The 20117-nt window shown below is 44.0% G+C and overlaps 1 protein-coding gene and 1 long non-coding RNA gene across 2 annotated transcripts in view; both read left to right on the top strand.

Moving 5' to 3' along the window:
* The first annotated feature begins 16128 nt into the window (after nucleotides 1-16128).
* LOC143260413 (uncharacterized) lies at nucleotides 16129-17364 on the top strand. Its single transcript, XR_013034572.1, has 2 exons — nucleotides 16129-16236; nucleotides 16316-17364. It is a non-coding gene; the product is annotated as an uncharacterized LOC143260413 (long non-coding RNA).
* Nucleotides 17365-19038: 1674 nt separating this feature from the next.
* Nucleotides 19039-20117, top strand: part of LOC117217480 (uncharacterized) — a 48998-nt gene continuing 47919 nt past the window's right edge. The window contains exon 1 of the mRNA XM_033465110.2: nucleotides 19039-19808. The gene's annotated coding sequence lies outside the window, so the exon portion shown is untranslated. The remainder of the gene's footprint in view (nucleotides 19809-20117) is intronic.

The raw sequence follows: 20117 nt of genomic DNA, 5'->3' as shown, positions 1-20117 counted from the left end.
GAGCGGACGAACTCGATGATAGAATGCATACTGTGCTCGTGCATCTTTCTGGGCCCTTCCTGCGCCTGAAGTGCATCGATGTTTGTTGGGTTTTTTATGCTCTTAGAACTCTGATACTTTAATTGGGGATTTGCGCTTATTTAGTTTTCATTGTAAACAGATGGATTGTGTAGATTGAACTGGCGTAAAGACGAAAGAAATAAGGTTTTGAGCTTTTAGGTTCGTATAGCTTGATTCATTATAAAATACATATGCTTAAAAAGTAAAGCAATGGTGTTTTCTTTTAAACATTGTCACAAATGTCTTTTATTATAACGTCAATTTACCATGTTCGAAACAGAGACCTTTATTATTGCTGTGATAATAACTAGACAACGGATTTTATGCATTTCTGATAAAAATAGATTGGCAACTTTTGAATCAGTACAGAATTATCTACATAATTATCTATATATTATTATCAGCTCACTAAAAGCATTAAACAAAGAACGTAATTTCTATCTTGTTCCTGTTTGTTGCAACTTATAAAGAAAGTTGTATAAAAAGTATAAAAAGTTCCTATTTTGTGTAAAAATCCGCAGTCTAATAATACTTAACATTATCCTAACGTTATCAAGAATACATTACATAATAATAAACAATGGATTTTCAGAACATCGATGTACCATCTAAAACTGACCAAAATGGTCTAAACGAGGAGTATGTTTCTATTTGATTTATATTTCTTGCAGTCGATGCAGGGAACGTTTACTTTCCAATCTACTCATTAGGATGATTAAACCAGATTTTTAAAAAATCGAAGATACCGAATACCTAAGAAAATGTCGCATTGTTCGACACGAATTCTATGGCATTACTTATTTGTTCGAGCAAAGAATTTGCTTCGGAAGAATAACATAAAGATCGAGCTCTAAATATTATATTCAAGTGCTAAAAATGCATTGTTCGATGAGATTGTCCGAATGATAATTCGTCCTATGTCGGATGGACAGAGGAGAAAATGGAGTTGGTCCCATCGCTAGTCGTTCCGTTCACGGGTCCCGATTCCCCAGAGTTCGACGATGTCGTTAAAACCGTTTCGGCCAGTCGCGAGGACACTCCCCGGCATTTTTATGATTTCCATCGTGTCCGTATAAAACGCCGGGAACAACGGCCTGTCACTATTAAACATCGGGACGCACGCCGGGCCCCAGTGTTTTCGTTTTCAGACGGAAATCGTATTTAACAGTTTTCGGGGTGGGGACCGGTGCGCGGCGCTTGTACCTCGTAAAAGCGGTTCTGGATGTTCCGTTAATTATCTGCTCGGTGTACTCGCAATCGTAAAAGCAATTATATTACTCGGGTCCTGTGCGTGTTAATTCATTTTTTTCTTGATTCCACCCAACCACCCGAACTCCTCTCCGCTCTTACGCCTGCCCGGCTTTTTTTCTGGTACGCGCCCGTTCGTGTTTTAACTCGCAAGTTTTATTGATAAGCAGGTGTCGGATTTATCGCCTAACGCGCACGATTTATGGGACAGTTTTGTTGCCTTTGGGATTATCCAAGTATTATTTAAATTTATGCGGGCTCGCGGTGTTGTTCGGGTGTTAAATAACGATAGCTCCGGCTACCGACGCTCCGGCCTTTTGTTCGAGCCTGCGGTTTAGTATCGATAGCTTCGACGAAATAGATATTATACCTGTTGCGTATTTTTGTAATTTGGAACTTCTGGTCGGTAACTTTGTAACTCTGCGATATATTCCGTAATGTTCCCGAAAATGAAATCTCTGAGATCGAGTCAGAAATAAAAATTATCGATTCATATTATTGAATGAAAAATAAACTATACTCCGAATTAATATAACACTTTCTACATTTCATGAAACTCGAATGGAAAAACATCAGGAGAATATGAGTTCTTTACAATCAAGGAAAAAAATTTGGACGCTTCATCAATGATATCGATTGATGATAAATGCAACTGGTTTACGAGGTATTAAAAGGTGAGTATCCGAAATAAAGAAATGAAGAACATAATTAGACTGCGAATTTTACACAGTTATGGTGAAATTGAGTACCTGAAATATAAGATGCGAAGATGTAAGGAGAATTTAATAACATCGTTACATTATCTGCAGCTGATCAAAGTAATTAAAAGAAACAATTTATATTTATTTAATTTCTGTTCCTTACGATCATCTTGGAAAATTTTTATTTCTCATAAAGGTCCGCAATCTAGGCATAACAACACCGGCAAAGCACAATGTCCTTCGTTCACAAGAACAGAATCTGAATTATTTCAACGTAAAAATATATCTAGCAAGAGACTGAAGGCAAAACCGACACACCAACGTTCGTTATCGATTACAAACGCCGATTAAATGTCGGATAAAGGCCGCTAGAATTTCGAAAATGTGCCCCATAGGAGCGAAGTCTCACGGCTATTCTTGGAATCTGTATTCCAGCTCATGGAGGCTACCGTGTCGGTTCGATAGCGTCTGCGAAATCTAAAAAAAAAAACGAAAGACGAGGGAAGAAGAAGAGGAGCCGCAGATCCAACGGGCCGGGCAACTCCCCCAATATTTTGACTACCGTGTCAACGAGCCGGCGTACCCTTATTCAACATGCTCGTCGGCCCGTAACGCCATTCATTCGGCCACGTTAGCGTTCCCGAAGCAGATTTATCGAACGACGTGTCGCCGGTTCAACGCCGGCGCGTCCATGCGGTTAGATTTGTGGCTGTTGCGGTTTTGTCCCGCGGGATGAAAAGGGCCCTGCGCGCCAAAAGCCACGGTAATTACCGAGCACGGGCCACCGTGCTCTCGCTGTCCTCCCCACGGCTCGATAATTTCCTCGGATTACCGTTGCCGGGAATCTGTTCGCGCGGCCATCGATGCCACTTTGCGAATTGTATACGACCAAGCGCGGATCCGAGCTGCCAGCCGGCTTATGAACACGCGTACGACTCAACTTCGCAATCGATGCTTCGACCGGTTTCTCGCGTCTTTCCTTTACACCGCGACTTAAATCCCCGCGCCATTTAGCGGTCGCGTCTAACCGGAAAACTCGAAATTTCCTAGCATCTTCGTGGAGCACATGTTCGTCGATGTTGAGACACGGTTACGACTGTTCTACACTCTCCGTTCGTCTCTGGAAACACATCTTGCACACTATTTGGTAGAGCAGATTTCATCGAAAGGATGATCGCTTGAGTCAACTCTAGATGAGTATATTTTGGTCACCACTTAATGATGAATTCTTTTATCGCATTGTGTCGCAGCATTTCTATTGATCCTAGATAAATTTCAGTTGCATCAATTTTATTTATCTCGCCTTAAGATGATTATGTGAAATGTACAATAGTCAATACTTTAATGTCAATACATTAATTCTTGCAATTAATGCAGGCAATTTTCCTTTTGTTCAAAGATCCGCAGTCTAATAAAATTATTCAGTTAAAAGAAAAACTTTGAGCAACGGTATCATTTACGACAGATAAATAATGCACTTATACATTCTGCATGGCAAAGAAAAACAATAATATTAAAAATCTAAAATTATAATTAAAATTAGTGAATTCTTTATATAACTTGATAATACTGAAATATCTTTAATAAAATCCTAAATAATGAGATCTTTGGCTCGCCACTTGCATCGACATTTCTTCATGCCTCTTCGATCCAATCGTTACCTTTTATCGCAAGATCTTCTCCGATCCGAAGTGTCAATATGACACGACACCAGTTCGAGGCGAAACGATCGGCCGACGTGCTCTGGGAACGCGATCGCCGCGATAAAATCGGGCCCGACGACGAGCCGACGAGTACACCAGTCGCTCCCCGTCGAAAGCGGTAATTATCGATTCGTTCGCGTTCGGTGATCCTTTACGGGAATTCATTAAGTCTCTTTGTTCGCGACGGGGTTCACGGACAGCGGATTCTGAAAGATGGTTCACGGGCAAACATAAACCCATAGACGCGTGGGGAGGTCCGAGCGCGAAGGTCGAACGATTTTCTGTAATTAAATATGCCGGGCCCCGCGAGTGGGCGGTAGGCGGTGGGCAGTCGATTTATCGCGAAAACCGCGAGGACGCGATATTAAATTTCAGATAGGGTCTGGTAGTCCCCTGAGCACCGGCGGATTGTATTTCAAAACTCGTGCCGGCTGTTGCGATCCTCTATCGACGCTCTTGTTTTCGTCTTGAGCCCTTCGTAAATCTCCATCGATCCACAATGAGATCGTGAACCCTTTGTTGAATTTTGTACAATACCTTCTTCGAGGAAGGGTTTTATTACTTGTTTCTTATTTCGAGGGTTGCTTTTATTTACAGTTGATACAATTAGGAAATTATTTGTAGAACTCCAATCTTGTACAAGATTTTTAATCCCTTGCAGAGTGACATTTAGGCTGTCCCAAAAATATCTCATAATCTGGAAATGGAGGGTTCCTGAGGACATTTGAAGTAACTTTTTCCTTTACAAAAATTTTCTCCGAGGCACCGTTAACGAGTTATTAACGAAAAATAGTGACCAATGAGAGGCAAGCTTGCCCGGCGTGAGGCGACTCAGCCAACTAGTGGACGAAGCCTAGTACCGCTCATTGGTATTAGGTAGCGCGCCAGAATCCCTAGTACCGCGCCAGCCGAGCTTGTCTCTCATTGGTCAGTGTTTTTCGTCAATAACTCGTAAACGAAGCCGCGGATTGTATTTTCGTTAAGGAAAAAGTTACTTGAAATGACCTGAGGAATCACCCCTTTCCGGATGTTAACATAATTATGGAATACCCTGTATATGTATCGAGCGTGTCGATTGTCGACACCAAGCCTTTGTCTCGAGGTTTACACTGTAAGGCCCTATAAAGTTGCCGCAGCGACGAAGTCGAGCAATGCCAGTTGCCGAGACCCAGAAAGTCAGTCTCATCGAAACCATAGTTGCATATACAAGGTGTCCCAAAAGTCACTCGCAATCGGGAAATGAGGAGTTCCTGAGGACATTAAGGAAAAATTCTGGCCAATCAGAGGCAAGCTCGGCAGGCGTAAAGCGGCCGAGCCAACGAGCGGACGAAGCCGAATTCCGCTCATAGGCTCCGCCGCCTCGCGCTCGCTGTTTTCTAAATTCAAACGTGCGCTTAGATATTCTACATGTTCCCAAGTAGTCGATGATTCATTTATTGCGATTTGCGGACCAGTAATACGTTTCGTTGCGAATATAACGTGAGCGAACGTTCGAAAGAAGAATTGAAAATAACCGTGAAATGTTTGAGAATCGACCCGGATTTCGTCGCAACACTGTGTAGAATCGTGGCAGTGCTCGATCCACGATCCCAGGGTCTTTTCTAGCTCGACGTGATTTATAAGCTTCTACTATTTTGATCGATCCAACGAGATTCACGACCGCCGAGGACAGTGTAGCGAGCGGCCCGCTTTCCCGACGACAGGAAGCAATGACCCGTCCTGCCGGTGACGAGAAACCCCTGCGTCTAAATACGCTTAATGGATGACAACTATAAACTGCCGCGCCAGTACATAACACGGAACCACACGGTGAATATCGTTCCGCACGATTGAACGTTGCTCCGAGGTACGAGGGGCCCCGGCGCTGCTCTCTTCGCTTTCAGAACCGATCAGCCTCTCTCTCTTTCTTCGCTATCATTTCGCTCCCCCATTGTTTCTCCGCGGTACAAAATGCACCCTGTAGCGGCTTCCTAGCGACCCTCCGTGCAACCACGCTGCATCGTCATGAATATTTCCCCGGCGATAACGAGCCCCAGCCGGGATCACGGAGAAACCGGCGTCGATGTTGTCTCGACGCTGATCGAATTGGTCACGCAAAAATGATCGGATACATTATTATACGTTCTACTAAAGAAGAAAAATTACCGTATTCGTCGCAGCTACGAACGATTCCGATTTCGGAGTACGTTGTTCAGTGGAGTATCTTTATCTTTCGAGATCGCAACGTTTCGCAAATGCGTTGCTATTTGATTCGGTTCATGTTCGATCTTTTCGTTTAAAAATACAGTGCAACATTCCGCGTCGGAAATAGTTGGATGACGAAATTGCTTGGATAAAAGAATTTTCGAATAATAGAATAAACAGTTTTTTTACATTGAATCTTATTTATTCGAACAAAAACTTAAATTTTTAACCGAAACCGACCTTATCGTTTCGGTAAAGGACTTATGTTGTTAACAAAAAGAGTTTTCATAGATTTGAGAAGAGACTTAAGTTTCTTACATAAAGAAAAAAATTAACAGTTTATTTTCGCATTTATGGATTCCATATCTTTTTGGCTGCTAATTAAAATTCTAGAACTTTCTCGCTTAACATAAGTTCGCTTCTATTCCTATTTGTCAAAACCATTGAAATGAAACATCATCGACATTTTCATTTTTTGGATTTATTAAGCTTTTCCTACAGTTAATAGCATCCGAGGAATTTGCATGCCGAATATAACATTTTCCGATTTTTAATGTCTGTGAATATAGATTTCTTAACAATGCTGCCGCATTCATTATTATTAACATTATCATCATGATTATCATAAATGTATTAATTATGAAATTCTATCACACTTCAGGCTTCTTTGATACGTTTAGCAAGCGAAAGATGCACGAAGGTTCAAATTGAACGATAGTTGCGAACACAACGACGAAAGGGTTGATTGCGATCGGCTCCTCTCGCGATTCATCCGTCCGCACCCTCATTGGCGGTCATAAATATTGACTGATTAAGGGCGCAATACAAAGTGGTGAATCGCCTAGTTACGCGTATAGAAACGATCGAAATCCATGGTTACCCAAACAGTGTTCTCACGAGCCGATCGCCGATTCGCCACAAGAAGACGAGCGCGATTCGACGCGGTTCGAGAGCATATCGCGCGTCTCTCACCACTAGACTCTCATTAGCGGTATTCAACAATTATTCACAGAGGCGACCTCGAGGACGGCTGCGTGCCGCGGGCCGATCTATTGCACGGAAAACCGTCCCGTGACAAATCGAACAGATGTCGGGGAGCCTAGTTAGGCTCCGGGCCACTTTGTCACCGACACTCGACTGTCACGATCGATGTTAATCATTGCTGATCATTGTTGATTCGTCATCTGAACGCGGGGACATCGATACCCTGCGAAGTCATCCTGCATCGAGTGCCGATTCGTTCCGGCCAGAAAACGGCACTCGCCGAAAAATATATTCTCCTAGTCACTTACGGTTGGGTCAACGATAAGAATATTTTTAATTATATATTCGGCGGAAGGAATGCTCGTCCGATTCGACTTTTAATCGTTGTTAGGAACGATGCGTCGAAATAAAAATTTGCATTGGTATCAGCAAGCTATTCGCAACTCAATGTATTTAATTGTTTTAATTAATTCTAGTCGATTTATTTTCGTAGACTTTTACTAGTGGACTTTATTATTAGTGTTTTATTCGTAGAATTTACGAGCAGACCTATGAAAAGAGTAGACTTTCTTTTTTTAATCGGACGCGAAGAAAAGGGCAATGCTTTTCGGAAAAGTCCAATGTTCGTCGAATATTCAGCGAATTAGAGACATATTAATTGATGGCCAAGTATCCGGCAGCCCGGTACAGTAATGTCTCTCTAATTGACGCCCAGATTTCGCAGAAAAATGGACAATTTGAGAAGAGGAGATACGATTATTCGAGCCTTGCGGTTTATTTTTATAGTTATAAATTGTCCACAATTATAAAAACGAGCCGCAAGGCTCGAATAATCGTATCTCCTCTTCCCAAATTATCCATTTTGGTGGACAATCCGAGCGTCAGTAAGGGAGACATTACTGTATACTCTCCTACGAAGCAAGAAACTTGCACAATCATCGATACCGCACTTCGGCGCATAAATCAGCCGAAGAATGTCTCTCGTACCGAAGAAAGGCCGATTCGCAGGCGTTCCAACCGCGGTAAGAAATAATCCCGGTAATCGCAATTAATTTACTCCACATCCTCGGGGGCGCGAGCTTCGGAATCAATCACCGTTTAATCGGTATCCATCATCGCGGTTAAGAGAAACAAAATCCCCGGCGAGCTCGGCTGGCCGAAAGCCGGGTGTCTGCGGGATATCGGTAAAAGGATTCAGCGAGTCCACGGAATCCTGCACGGTTTCAGCGAGGATTCGATCCAGTCGTGCCGTAGATCATTGAAACGTATATCCCACCGATCGCGAGGGGTGTACCTGTACCCAGAGAGAGGGTGTACGTCTCCCTCTCTCTTTCTCTGTCTCTCTCTATCTCTCTCTTTTTGTTGCTCGACGTGCCCGTGGAAGGACACAAAGTAGATTCGAGATACCGGCGGTGCACTCCCAGTTCCCGTGGGGTCGTGCCGGTCGTATATGGCCGCCGGTTGACTTCCAGTTGCTTTCGAGATCGAAGATTCGCCTACGCCCTTTCCCGCGGAAGGATACCCGCCGAAGGACACGCGTACGTTCGAGATCCTGTTTCCAGCGGATCACTCGAAATAATTCGTCGTTGTCCCCGGTGAAATCGATACCAGCCGATGCACGACGCCCGCGAACGTTAGCACAGAACCTACCCTCTTTGTCCTTTTTCAACGAGCCGGAGAGTTATTCGTCGGGGGTGCAACGGTGACCGATAACTCTGCCGATCGCGGACTGCCGCCGGATGATAGCGCGCCGAGCTGGGAACTGGCTCCAACCTCTCGACGGTGCTCGATCGAGTATCGCCATCTCGTTGCTACTTTTAGAATGCCCGCTGATAGGAGACGATAGGAGCTCCGGGGTCGAAGCAATTGCTCGGTCCGGTTGGTCGCTGAATTTTAGCGTTTATCGCTATCTTTTGGAACGTTGCTTCTACTGGGTGGCCCCGCTGAACGACTGAATGATATAAAAGAAAAATAGCATTCGCGAACACGTTTGATGAAACATAATTAATCGATATTCTTTCGTATTATGTGCGAAAAACAACGTCCGCCATTTTCCTGCTCGCGAATTCTTCGAGGTTTATTTACGTGTTTTATATTTTACGTAGTCCCATAAAAAGAAATTTGGGACCGTCAAATCAAGTGAACGCGAAGGCCAAGCAATTTAGCATTTTTTGAAATGTACTTTGACATTAAAATGTTGCAGGTATTTTCTCTGAGTTTTAATCATTGATTTTTCCATTTTATATGCAGAATTGCTGTATAATTTATGGATAAAGAAAATAAAAGAGATTGAAAATGAACAAGTTGTGACCTTTTCAAATCCTTCGCTTTTTCAGTGGCCACTCTGCATTTGGAAATGGTACTTCGAATTTGAAAACTGTTATAAGAGACTGATTTCTCTGAAAAAAAACGTGGCTGCATTGTGTAGCCTATAGTAACAACTATATCATATTGTATTGTATATTATATTGTAATTATTTCAGAACTGTTTTTAGAGAGTTTTCCATAATCCATCGTCACGCTTTCACGCGAAAACTGATTACGACTGAGCGATTTCCATGGAAAACGTGAATTTCGATAATCGATACAAATTTCACTTTGTTCAATGAAATCCATTGTATCTAGCTGCATGTGCCCTGGCTAAGGCATTGTAACAAAAGGTGCACGCTCCGACCAGTTATCCACTAAACAGATTACAGCCCCGGCAGATTAAATAAATTTAACCTCGCGTGAACAGCCAGCGGAGAAAAGCGAATTTCGAAACGGCACCGGGAAAACACCTGCGAGAACCGGAGATTTACCACTGAGGATGATCAGTAGCTCGGAACTGACAGCAAACGACGAATTCAAAGCCAGCGTGGTTGTCCATCCGCAGTCGGTAAGCCAAAGTATCCGTTACGCGGCGGTTTGCGAGGACGTTTCGCACAGGAAACTCCGTCGACTGACAGCGCGATGAAAAAGACGCTTTAACGAGCCCTAATAGGATTCGTACCGGCGCAGATTTCTTTAAGAACCCGGAGGGGATTCTGGTCAAAACGTCGTTAGTCGAGATCGGGACAAACAGCGTTGCCGTTTCCGACTGGACTCGTGACCCGCTGAAAAAGGGTCCTTTCGCGCGGGATCTCCGCAACGGTAGGAGTCCCGCGTGAATGGTCACTCGAGAGCCGGGTTGCTAGGTGACTAAACGATGTTTGCCCACAATATGATAAACGCGCCTCGACGACGTTCCCTGGCATCCCTTTTCTGGGTGAACGGACCATTACCGCGGTCCATTTTTCATCCAGCCCCTTGTCACTTTTGTTTCGGATGTCTCCTCGTTCCGATCCTCCACGGTCTAATAATCTACACCTTTGTGTTCTCAATCGCTAGACGCTGTTTCCAAATTTCTGGTCCACTTTCGTTGCGGCAATTTTGACTGTTACAGAGGTTTTAGGATGACTGGATTACGACGATCATAATCTGAGTCAGCTGCCGCAGAAATTTCATAGAGACGAAATTATTTTAACGAAATGAAACTGAGAAACGAGAATGAAATGAGAAATTAAAGTCCTCTTTTTGCTATGCAGGAATAAAATTCATCTTTCCCACCACGGTACACGAAGTGCAGATAATTTACCAAATAAACGTGATTTTTTTCCCGTTCATTTTTCGTAAATGAGAATCTATCGATCCACTCAGAAAGACATTTAAATCTTCCAAAAGCATCAACCCTCGAACTACGACGGTATTTTATTTGTTCTACAGACGCGTCCTAAGAATTAAATTAAAATAGATATAAAAGAGATAAAGAAAAATTCAGAAGGAATTTGAATTTTCATTAATATTTTGTTACATTCTCGACAAATGTGATTATGGTATTTAACAAGAAATAAAGTGAAAGAAACCTTAATGAATAAAGCATTTCGCCAATCAAATTTTAAAAAATAATTAGAACGCGAATATGTTGCCCGTGGTTGAAGGATTAAACGAAAACAAAACTTTGAAAATCATGATGTTTACATATCGTTTTCGTACCCTGAAGTGAAACCTTGACATTTACACCGTCCGAGTTAATCCGATCCGTAAATTTACACCGTGAATATAGTTTCATAAAATTCCGTGCTGCCAATTTTAGCCAATTTATCGAGGATTTTCGCGCGTTGCCGTTCCAGCTGACAACGGATGCCAAGGCGTCAGTTTCCCTGGAAACTTGAACGCCGGCATGGACGATGCGGCTCGCACGGTTCGAGCCGCGAGATTCGCAGAGTTTTCGCAGCGAGAAGTCGCGTCTCGTGTCCCTTTGACCTCCTCGCGAGTGCGATGCGTTTTCTTCGCTCGTGGGTAGCTGGACGCTTAATAATCCGGCCGTGGTAATCGATTACCGGTGACGACGAACGGACGTCGCGGCTGCGGCGGCGTTTCGCATATACGATGATTCGCGTATACGACGATTCGCACGTCGGCGTGAGCCAGACCGGCTGAGAAACGCCGTTCGCGCCGCTTGCACCGGCTCTTACGACATTCCGCCGCGCTTTCGATTAATGAGATTGAGTGCCAGTTTTCAGCGCTGCCGGCGGATCGGCCCGCGGAATTCAATTAATCGTCCCCGCGTTCCTGAAACCTCGGGAATGCCTAAGCGATCGCCGCTCGCCCCGGCCGGCCGCGATCGAACGTCATAATTCAGTTCCGCGGATAGCCTGAATTTCAATGTGTTCCTCCCGCGATGATCGATCCGCATTGTAACGGGCATCGACTTTGCCGTCGATAGCCTCCGCCGTTCCTCGGAACGATCTTGGAATCGTTGATTCCATATGGAAATTCAGTTTTCAATTCTCTGAGGTCTAATATTACGTTTCTAATATTACAACTGTAGGTTTTATTTGCCGTGTTCGATTTGTTAGTTTATTCGCAGGAGTCGAAATTTTCTTCCAGTTTTATACGAGTTCGAATATGGATGGATTAAACGTTTAACTCGTTTTTACATTGAAAACACAACTAGGTACCCTTCTTCCTGGCAGAAGAAGACTAACTAACAAGGTGGTATTTATCATTCCTATAAAAAATTATTTCGTTCGGACAATGGGAGAGCCAACAGATCTTTAAAGTTTCGAAGTTCTGCAATATTTTTTCAATTTCTAACGAATTTCACGAAAAGGATTCGTTTTATCGAAATTTTGTTCAAATAAGATTAAAAGGGAACATAGTTCTCTACGACTTTGTTATATGTCATTTTTTCATACTCTCAACCACACTTTCGAGATAACAGCGTTTGAATGTTGGAAGATTTCACTAGTGCGGATAACTCGTGATTTGATCTTCATGAATTATTTTATAGAAACAGAAACAGAATTATTCTTTCTTACAAAGATAAAATATAAACGCCGTAGAAACATTTCTGGGTGTTCCTGAGATCATTTGAAGTAACTTTTCCCTTAGCGAAAATGCAATCCGCGGCTTTGTTTACGAATTATTAACGAAAAACACCGACCAATGAGAGGTGAGGTATGCCGGCGCGTGGCGGCCGAGCCAATGGGCGGAACTGGACTTCGCGTGCCCGTTGGCTGGGCCGCTTCGCGCCAGGTGAGCTCGCCTCTCATTGGCCACTGTTTTTCGTTAATAACTCGTAAACAAAGCCGCAGATTGCATTTTCGCTAAGGAAAAAGTTGCTTCAAATGACCTCAGGAATCCTCCATTTCCGGATTGCAAGACAGTTTTGGGACACCCTGTACCGTCTATAGCTCAACGCTCTTCCATCCCAGTTTTTTTCCGGAAGAAAGTCCGACACCCATGGGCGCAAAAGTTGAGAGTTGACCGATCCTGCATAATCCCCGACGATTGTTCCGTCCCTCGAATCTTTCATTAGTGGAATTACAATGGAGAAGAAGGTCGCAGCGTTGACAACTGCAACAACCCCGGGCCACTCGAGATCGTTGGAAGGAGCCGTTTCACCGTCGAGAAGGGAGAGGTCACCGAAACAGAGAGAAAGAAAGGTCACAGTTCGTCGTCGAGAGCACGATAAATCTTGTTTCCTTCCGTGTCGGTGGGCAGACACCTTCGAAAGAATGAGTTCATATCTTCGGGGGCAGAATCGAGTTCATATTAGCCCCATCTGCCTGCTCTAGGGATGAGCTTCTGCATGAACGAGCTGGCACACAGGGACGACCCGGCGGCAGACAAAACGTGGAGGACCAGCAGCGGATCGGCGGACTCGCAAGCAAATAGATCCGGATTATTTTCGGCCAATTGATCACGAATCGGACGACGCTTGCCGCGCCTCTCTTGTTTGCTACACATCGACAGACATATCGGCGAGATTTACCACGTCGACACCGGCCTGCCAGAAGTCGGATAAATTATTTATGGCGGCGGAATGCCTGGACGCGGGGAGGGACATGCTATTTTCTATGGACAAAATGATTCGAGACGAATAAAATTGGTTTAGCAGTTTCTCAATTTGTGATCGTTGCGAGGTATTCGGAAATTTCGCCGCTAAAATGTGTCATAATTGCACAAAATGTTCCGAGACAAATGAACTTCTTCATTTCGAGATTCTTGATTCTTAAGGTTCATTAATTTTTGGTAAGATGCATTTATACAAATTGCTAATTACAAATTGCTGAAATATGTTATAAATGGATAGAAGAATGTGTAATATTGATTGATAGGTGCCGAATCTTTTGGGCAGAATGAAAATTGTTCGTGTCCACTGTAAAAATCAGAAATGCAAATTTATGTTTTCCTTTAATAATGTTAATAAACCGCAGCTAACACGTTGACGTAAAATTCCTTTAATCTTAGTCTTAGACTGGTCTTAGATTGGTCTCTTCTAATAGCAATTTGAAAATTGGATTTTTGTCGCAAGAGCATAAAATCCGATTCCATTAAAATTGATTGCAGAATCGAACGAGGCATTAAGAACGCGGTGTAAAAAAATTTAAGAGCCGGTGCATCCAGTGGAAAGTGGTAAAAATGGGAGACGAGATTGAACGTAGCAATCAGAGAAGAAGAGTCCCGTGCTACCTGGCCGTGGTAAGAAGCGACAAACAAAATACAAGAAATATTTAAATGAACACACGTGCGAAAAAAGGAACGATGGAACGCTATCAATTCCGTTTCTCGACCCCCATTTTTTGTCGCGAACAAAAAGAGGACGCCGCGCTGTAATATGAATTAGCGATGTAGAAACATTAGTGTTTATTTAGCGGAGGTTGCTCAACCCGACTTCTTTCTCCTTTTTTTTTTATCAGGCCCCCGAGACAGAAATTTACATGGACCTTTAATAGAATAAATTTCGCCGCGTTGGAACAAGGTTCCGATCGGTTTTACGATCCATTACGAGCCGGCCCGTGGTGGACGCGGCTTTCGATCGATGACGGCGGCCCAGGAATTGGAAGATCGAGCGTTAGAGTGACGCAATTCTTACGATTCCCGATTCCAAGGTGTGTGTATCGTGTACCCGTCCGGGGCCGGGTCAACCGACACCATCATCATCGGCTATCTGGCTCGTAAAAAACGAGAGAAATAAAGAAAGAACGAACGAAAGAAAGAAAGAATGAAAGAAAGAAAGGGACGGGAGAGGGGGAGACAGAGAACGAAAGAAAGAGAGGAGAAAAAAACCGTAGGATCGGGTCGAAACGTAGCGGACTTTCCCAGATTTGTAGCCGCTTCTTCGCCGGCATTATCTCGATAAAATGAAATCGGTCGTTAAACGAGGAAGCGAGAGACAGAGCGAGAGGGGAGACGCGACCACAAAAAGCACCGGGCTCCGCAGGATTCATAGGGTCATGGGCGTTGGGTGGGGACTCGAAACGAAACGAAAAAGCAAGCCAGAGGTCGGCGAGGGCGGGGACGAGAGGGGAGGGATCGAGAGCAGGAGGAGAAGAAACGTTTTACGTTCGAAACCAGTTTCTATGGTTTAATTTTTACGGGTGGACATCTTCTTTAATTTATGGCGCCGTCCAACCCCGTCCTTCCTGCCCTCCTACTCTACTCTGCGGACGCCTTTCGACATTTTATTGGGTCGACCAGTTTCTCTAACTCGTTGGAATCCGCTCGGCATCGGAAACGCTTGGAAATTGGACGCGATCGAATCGAGAGGGGTATCCGCACCTTTACCCCCGATTCCCGGCTCTAAAATTCTCTCCGCTCGGCCTCGCGATTAGCCCGGGATGTCTAATTGTACCCGTGTGATTTCGCAAGGTCGATCTTCGTTCCCAGCAGCCACCGATATGGAAGCGACAACATCGAAGACGGTTCCGCGCCTCCGTCCGTCTCGAGTAAACCCCCCCTCCCTCTCGCGCGTGTTTATCGGATCTGTACGTTAATTGAACCAGCGAGCAGGTAATAGCTATCATTACGAGCGCTTACGTCTTTCAGGCCAGCAACTAAATTATATGGGCGAGCCACTCCGCCTGGTCGATGCGTCTCGGACTTAGGCGTGCGCGTGCAGACTGTTGTCGGGACTCGGATCTATGTATTCCGGAGAATTTGGTTCCGAGACGTTGAGAAACGGAAAAGCAGGAGGACCAATGTGGTAAGAAGATGCTGGGCGTCGAGGCTTGATTGAAATTTAAGTGTCCGGACGATGCATCGATGGGGTACGATCTTATCGACGTAGAATCTATACGCTACTTTTTAGGCTCGTTTATAGGCTCGACAACAAATTATTCTGTGAATAAGCAGATGCAAGCAATTACGAGAGTTATTCCACATAGTGGTTTTAGGAAATCATTCCTTCAATATTCTTGCTTCGTATGATAAATCTGCATCGCGTTCTTCGGGTAAAAAACGTGCCTCGTAAAGTAAGTAGTACATAAGAACACCTTGACTCGGTTAAGGTTGAACTAGGTTTGGGGCACAGAATACGGTGTTCGTAAGAAAGTATTCGTACAATTTTTAAAACGATATAACTTTTAAACCATTACAGGGGCTATTTTACTAGACAGTGGCGAGATCACGGATTTTAATCAAAAATAGGTAATTTCTAAGTTTAAAAATTTTTTAATTTTTTAATTTGAAATTTTTAAAGTTTTAAATTTCTTAATTTTCAAATTTTTACATTTTTACATTGTTACATTTTTACTGTAGCTCGTAGCTGTACTAAAAAATGCATTTTTTAAATTTTCGTGATGCGCTAACCGATTGCAATTTTGGAACACAAGTTTTTTGCCATTGCCTGGTAGACTAATTCTAACAGCTTAAAAAAAATTCATACCGTTTACTTATTGTTTCACCCTCCCGGAGTAGACCGCCACCATTCAGCCCCTCTATCTAGTCTACCCCAGGGCTTCTCCCTCCACTTAGGGTATTCGAAAGTGGGTCATAGCGTCTTAGCAGTCCAGTTGGCCGCAAGAGACCTGCGAGAGCACAACGTGAAGGTACTGGACGATTTCGCCGACTGCACAACCGGTGACATAGTTTTGCAAAAACTCATTGTCCATCTCCTATGCTCGTCAGAGCCACCGCCGCAATCCGTGCACACTGCTCAGGCCTCCAACAGCTACATCACCACCGACGATGGTTTTGGATGCGTCATGGCGCGCCGTGGGCCGGAAAGAAGATTTTGGTGACCTCTTTACAAAAACCTAATTTTTTCATATCGATCTCCAGTCAATTTTTATTGCTTGTTAAATGTCCAGTACCCCCGAAAGTGTAAATATTAATGAAAATGATCATAAATTGTAATAGATTTCGACAAATTAAATTATGCTTCTTTTCCATGCAATGTCCTGAGGGACCTAATTAATTTTTTCCTTTGCTTTTTTTTACATTAGAAGACAATATTTCTCGTTAGGAAACAGTAGCTTAAATTAAAATTATTGTATCCTATACATAAAAAAATATAATATTTAATAAAATACAAAAAGTGTAAAAATTCTTACATTTAACAAGGAATATATTTTGACGCCCAAGGAGTCACAGTTTCGGACAAACGGTATATTTTCAGAATACTTTCCTCTACATAACTCCGTAAAAGTTACATACCAAGACGAACCAGATTGCAAATTATTACTTTTTAAAGATATCAGCGTTACGTTACTTCGAGGTTAGAGCAACCATAGATAATCTCTCAGTGTTTCAATCGGTATTACAGACCGCTTCTTTGTCTGTAAATCGACAGATATTTACAATCGTAAATTATTCCATACAACATGAAATATATAAATAAACGAAACAAACTAGTAACTTGCTAAAAATCGCAGGTATATTGACTATAAAAGGCGGGGATTTGCAATGCATCACACTGGTACCTGCAACGCCTTTTTAAGCTACTAATAGAAAAATGAAGGACATATAACCCAGAGCCATAGTTCAGAATACTATAAATGTTCATACGTTTATACGCTTATAGTTTTACAAAAAGAAAACGTTACACAAAAATACTAGAGAAACAGATTATATGTTTCGAATTAAGTAAGTCCTGAAACAATAACAAAATGGTAAGATTAATTAACATACTGTCAAAACAAGTCCTGAAACAATAACAAAATGGTAATATTAATTAACATACTGTCAAAACATCGCATTATTTATTTACAGTATGTCCCAAAATTATGGCACTTCTGGAAAATGGGGGGTCCCTGAGGTCATTTGAAGTAACTTTTTCCTTAGCGCAAATGCTATCCGCGGCTTCGTTTACAAGTTATTAACGAAAAATACTGACCAATGAGAGACGAGATCAGTTGGCGCGAGGCGGCCGAGCCAATGTGCGCTCGTTGGCTTAGCCGCCGCGCGCCAGCCAAGCTGCTCGCCTCTCATTGATCACTGTTCTTCTTTAATAACTCGTTGACGAAGCCACGGATTGCATTTGCGCTAAGGAAAAAGTTACTTCGAATGACTCAGGGAACCATAATTAAGTAGCATAATTTTGGGACATACTGTATAAACTCGAAATCTCCGCTGAACTATTTCTTGCTCGTGTCACACAGGCCTGTGTATAAAAACGCTGGCGCGATGCTAGTTTTTGTACACAGCGTCTAGGTCAGCTGATGGTGCTCGATGCTTACCCAGGTGAACGACCGGCAGTAAAATACACCGAACGGCCCATGTTTATACTGTCACAGTGTACAATAAAGTACAATAAATACCTGTAAACAGAAATGGACAATTTGTGGTCAGTTATACTTGTTGACAATGGGCGACTATAAAAGCAGTACACGAGGCTCGAATAATCGTACCTCTCGTTCTAAAATTTTCTTTTCATTCTGTTGTACAACTGGAGGGAATTTATTGTACCTATTGTCTGGGTCGTCCTTCCAATAAACCTAATACCACATCCGTTTTCTATTGTTTCTCGTGCAGCATCGTTCGTTAGGGCATTGCTCTACTTCGCGGTAGCTAATGATCGGTGCTGCCTAGTCTTTCCAGTATTCAAAAATTTTAATCCAATGACGAGCAGATTGAGTTCCATAAAATATCTGAAACTCGATCTCGATATCTCAAAATTCTTCGAAATGAACTTTTTGATTTATAACAGTTCTTCGAATACTCCTAACAAAGTCTAAAACACAGTCGAACCTTCACCAAATGTTTCATGAAATATTCGAAACTTTGTCTCCGAAGGTCAACTCAAATGGACATCGTCCACATAACGATCATTCAGATCGAATTCACCATTTTGCGACGAACACAAAATAGCAGAATACTTTCAACCCTTTCAAAATCGTATCTCCGTTGTTAATCTTCGCCTGAAAATGAACATCGAACGATTTCAAGCATTCAAAGGGTTGTAAAGTAGAATCCTCCAACAACTCCAACCAAAATTTCGAACGCGTTCGGATCTCATGAGTTCCCAACGAAAGGAGAGCGGGAAAACAATAGAACCAGAGATAAACAGAGGATCGCATGTGCCCACTCCTTCAGGCGAATCTGCTTCCTCCCGGGGCAGATAGGCGATCGAACCTCGAGCGGCGACCGAATCCCCACGGGGCCCTCGCTGGAACAGTACACGAGGATCGGTAGACACTGCGGAGTGGAGAATCGAGAAATCTGAAGGAGTAGGGGGCAGTTGGGTGGCCGTCGTTCCGGGACCGAGTCGCTCGTGATTGGCAGAGCAGCGGGGCCCGATCGAGTCCCATTGGTCGCCGAGTGAATGGGCGTATACCGATGGGCAGGTACGGGTTGCTCCCTGCCAGCGGTGGACAATCGGATCCCGTTGGTACGCCGTGGCTCTCTTTAGGCGCCTTCGATGCAGTCGAACAGGTCGTAGCGATCGCGAAGCGCCAGTCCTCTCCCGTCCATCGACGTGGCCGCACCGTGACTCGTGGATGTTCGAGAGAGGCGGACAGACAAGTAGATAGACAGTTGGTTAGTCAGTCGGAGGTCGAGGAAAAATTTCATCGAGGATCGAGGACGACAAGAGGTGGAGAGAGAGAGAAAGAGAGGGAGCGAGAGAGAAGAAGAAGAAGAGGAGGAGGAGGAGGAGAAGGAAGAGAGATAGAGATACATAGATAGATAGATAGATATATAGATACATACATAGATAGATAGATAGTTCGGTAGACAGACGGAAGGTGGAGAGGAGAGCAGGCATCGGCACTCGCTTGGATCGTCCCAGTGACCAGAGGCACTCGGGGCCACTTTTCGGATCCGCATCGTGGGGAACGGTCAACCATTCGCGCGTCCTTCGAGGGGTTGCGAACGAGGCCCAGTCGAGACCGAGGTGGACGATATCATCTGTGGCTGCTGTATACTCCAGGGTGTGCACGAGGTCCCGGTCTATCACGCCACGTGACCGCGCAACAGGACTTAAGCTATTCGAACAGTGTGTGCCGGGAATATCGAACGATTCTTACGATCAAAGTTTTTGCTCGCCGAGGTAGCAGAAACGCTCGGACATGATGTGTAACGTGTGACAGAGGACTTGGTTCCGAGGAAGACTGTTATTAAGTTTGTGGTGCGGACGGACACCGGTTGGCCAGTTTCATTTGGATATCGTCAAACTGCGAAGGTGAGTGAAACAGTTCTCATACGATCCGACGACGTCTGCTATATGCGGGCGTCGACGTCTCCGGTCCCGCGCGATAACGCGACTAAGACGCGTCCGAATCGTCGAACGAACATCCCAACCCAGTGTCATTGACCCCTTCGTTCGACGTGCACCTATCCACCGGTCAGTGTCCCATGACGCAAGTGAACGAAAGCGACGGAGATTCTGGTCACAATGCACGGGCACCGTGCGCGTGAAAGGCGGCAAAGGGATGAAAAAGGCCGGCTAATGATGCTTAGAAAAACCGGGGAATAAATCACTCGCGTTCAG

The sequence above is a fragment of the Megalopta genalis genome, chromosome 12 (assembly GCF_051020955.1).
Source record: "Megalopta genalis isolate 19385.01 chromosome 12, iyMegGena1_principal, whole genome shotgun sequence".
Taxonomy (NCBI): Eukaryota; Metazoa; Arthropoda; class Insecta; order Hymenoptera; family Halictidae; genus Megalopta; species Megalopta genalis.
This window is presented reverse-complemented; position numbering and strand designations above follow the sequence as displayed.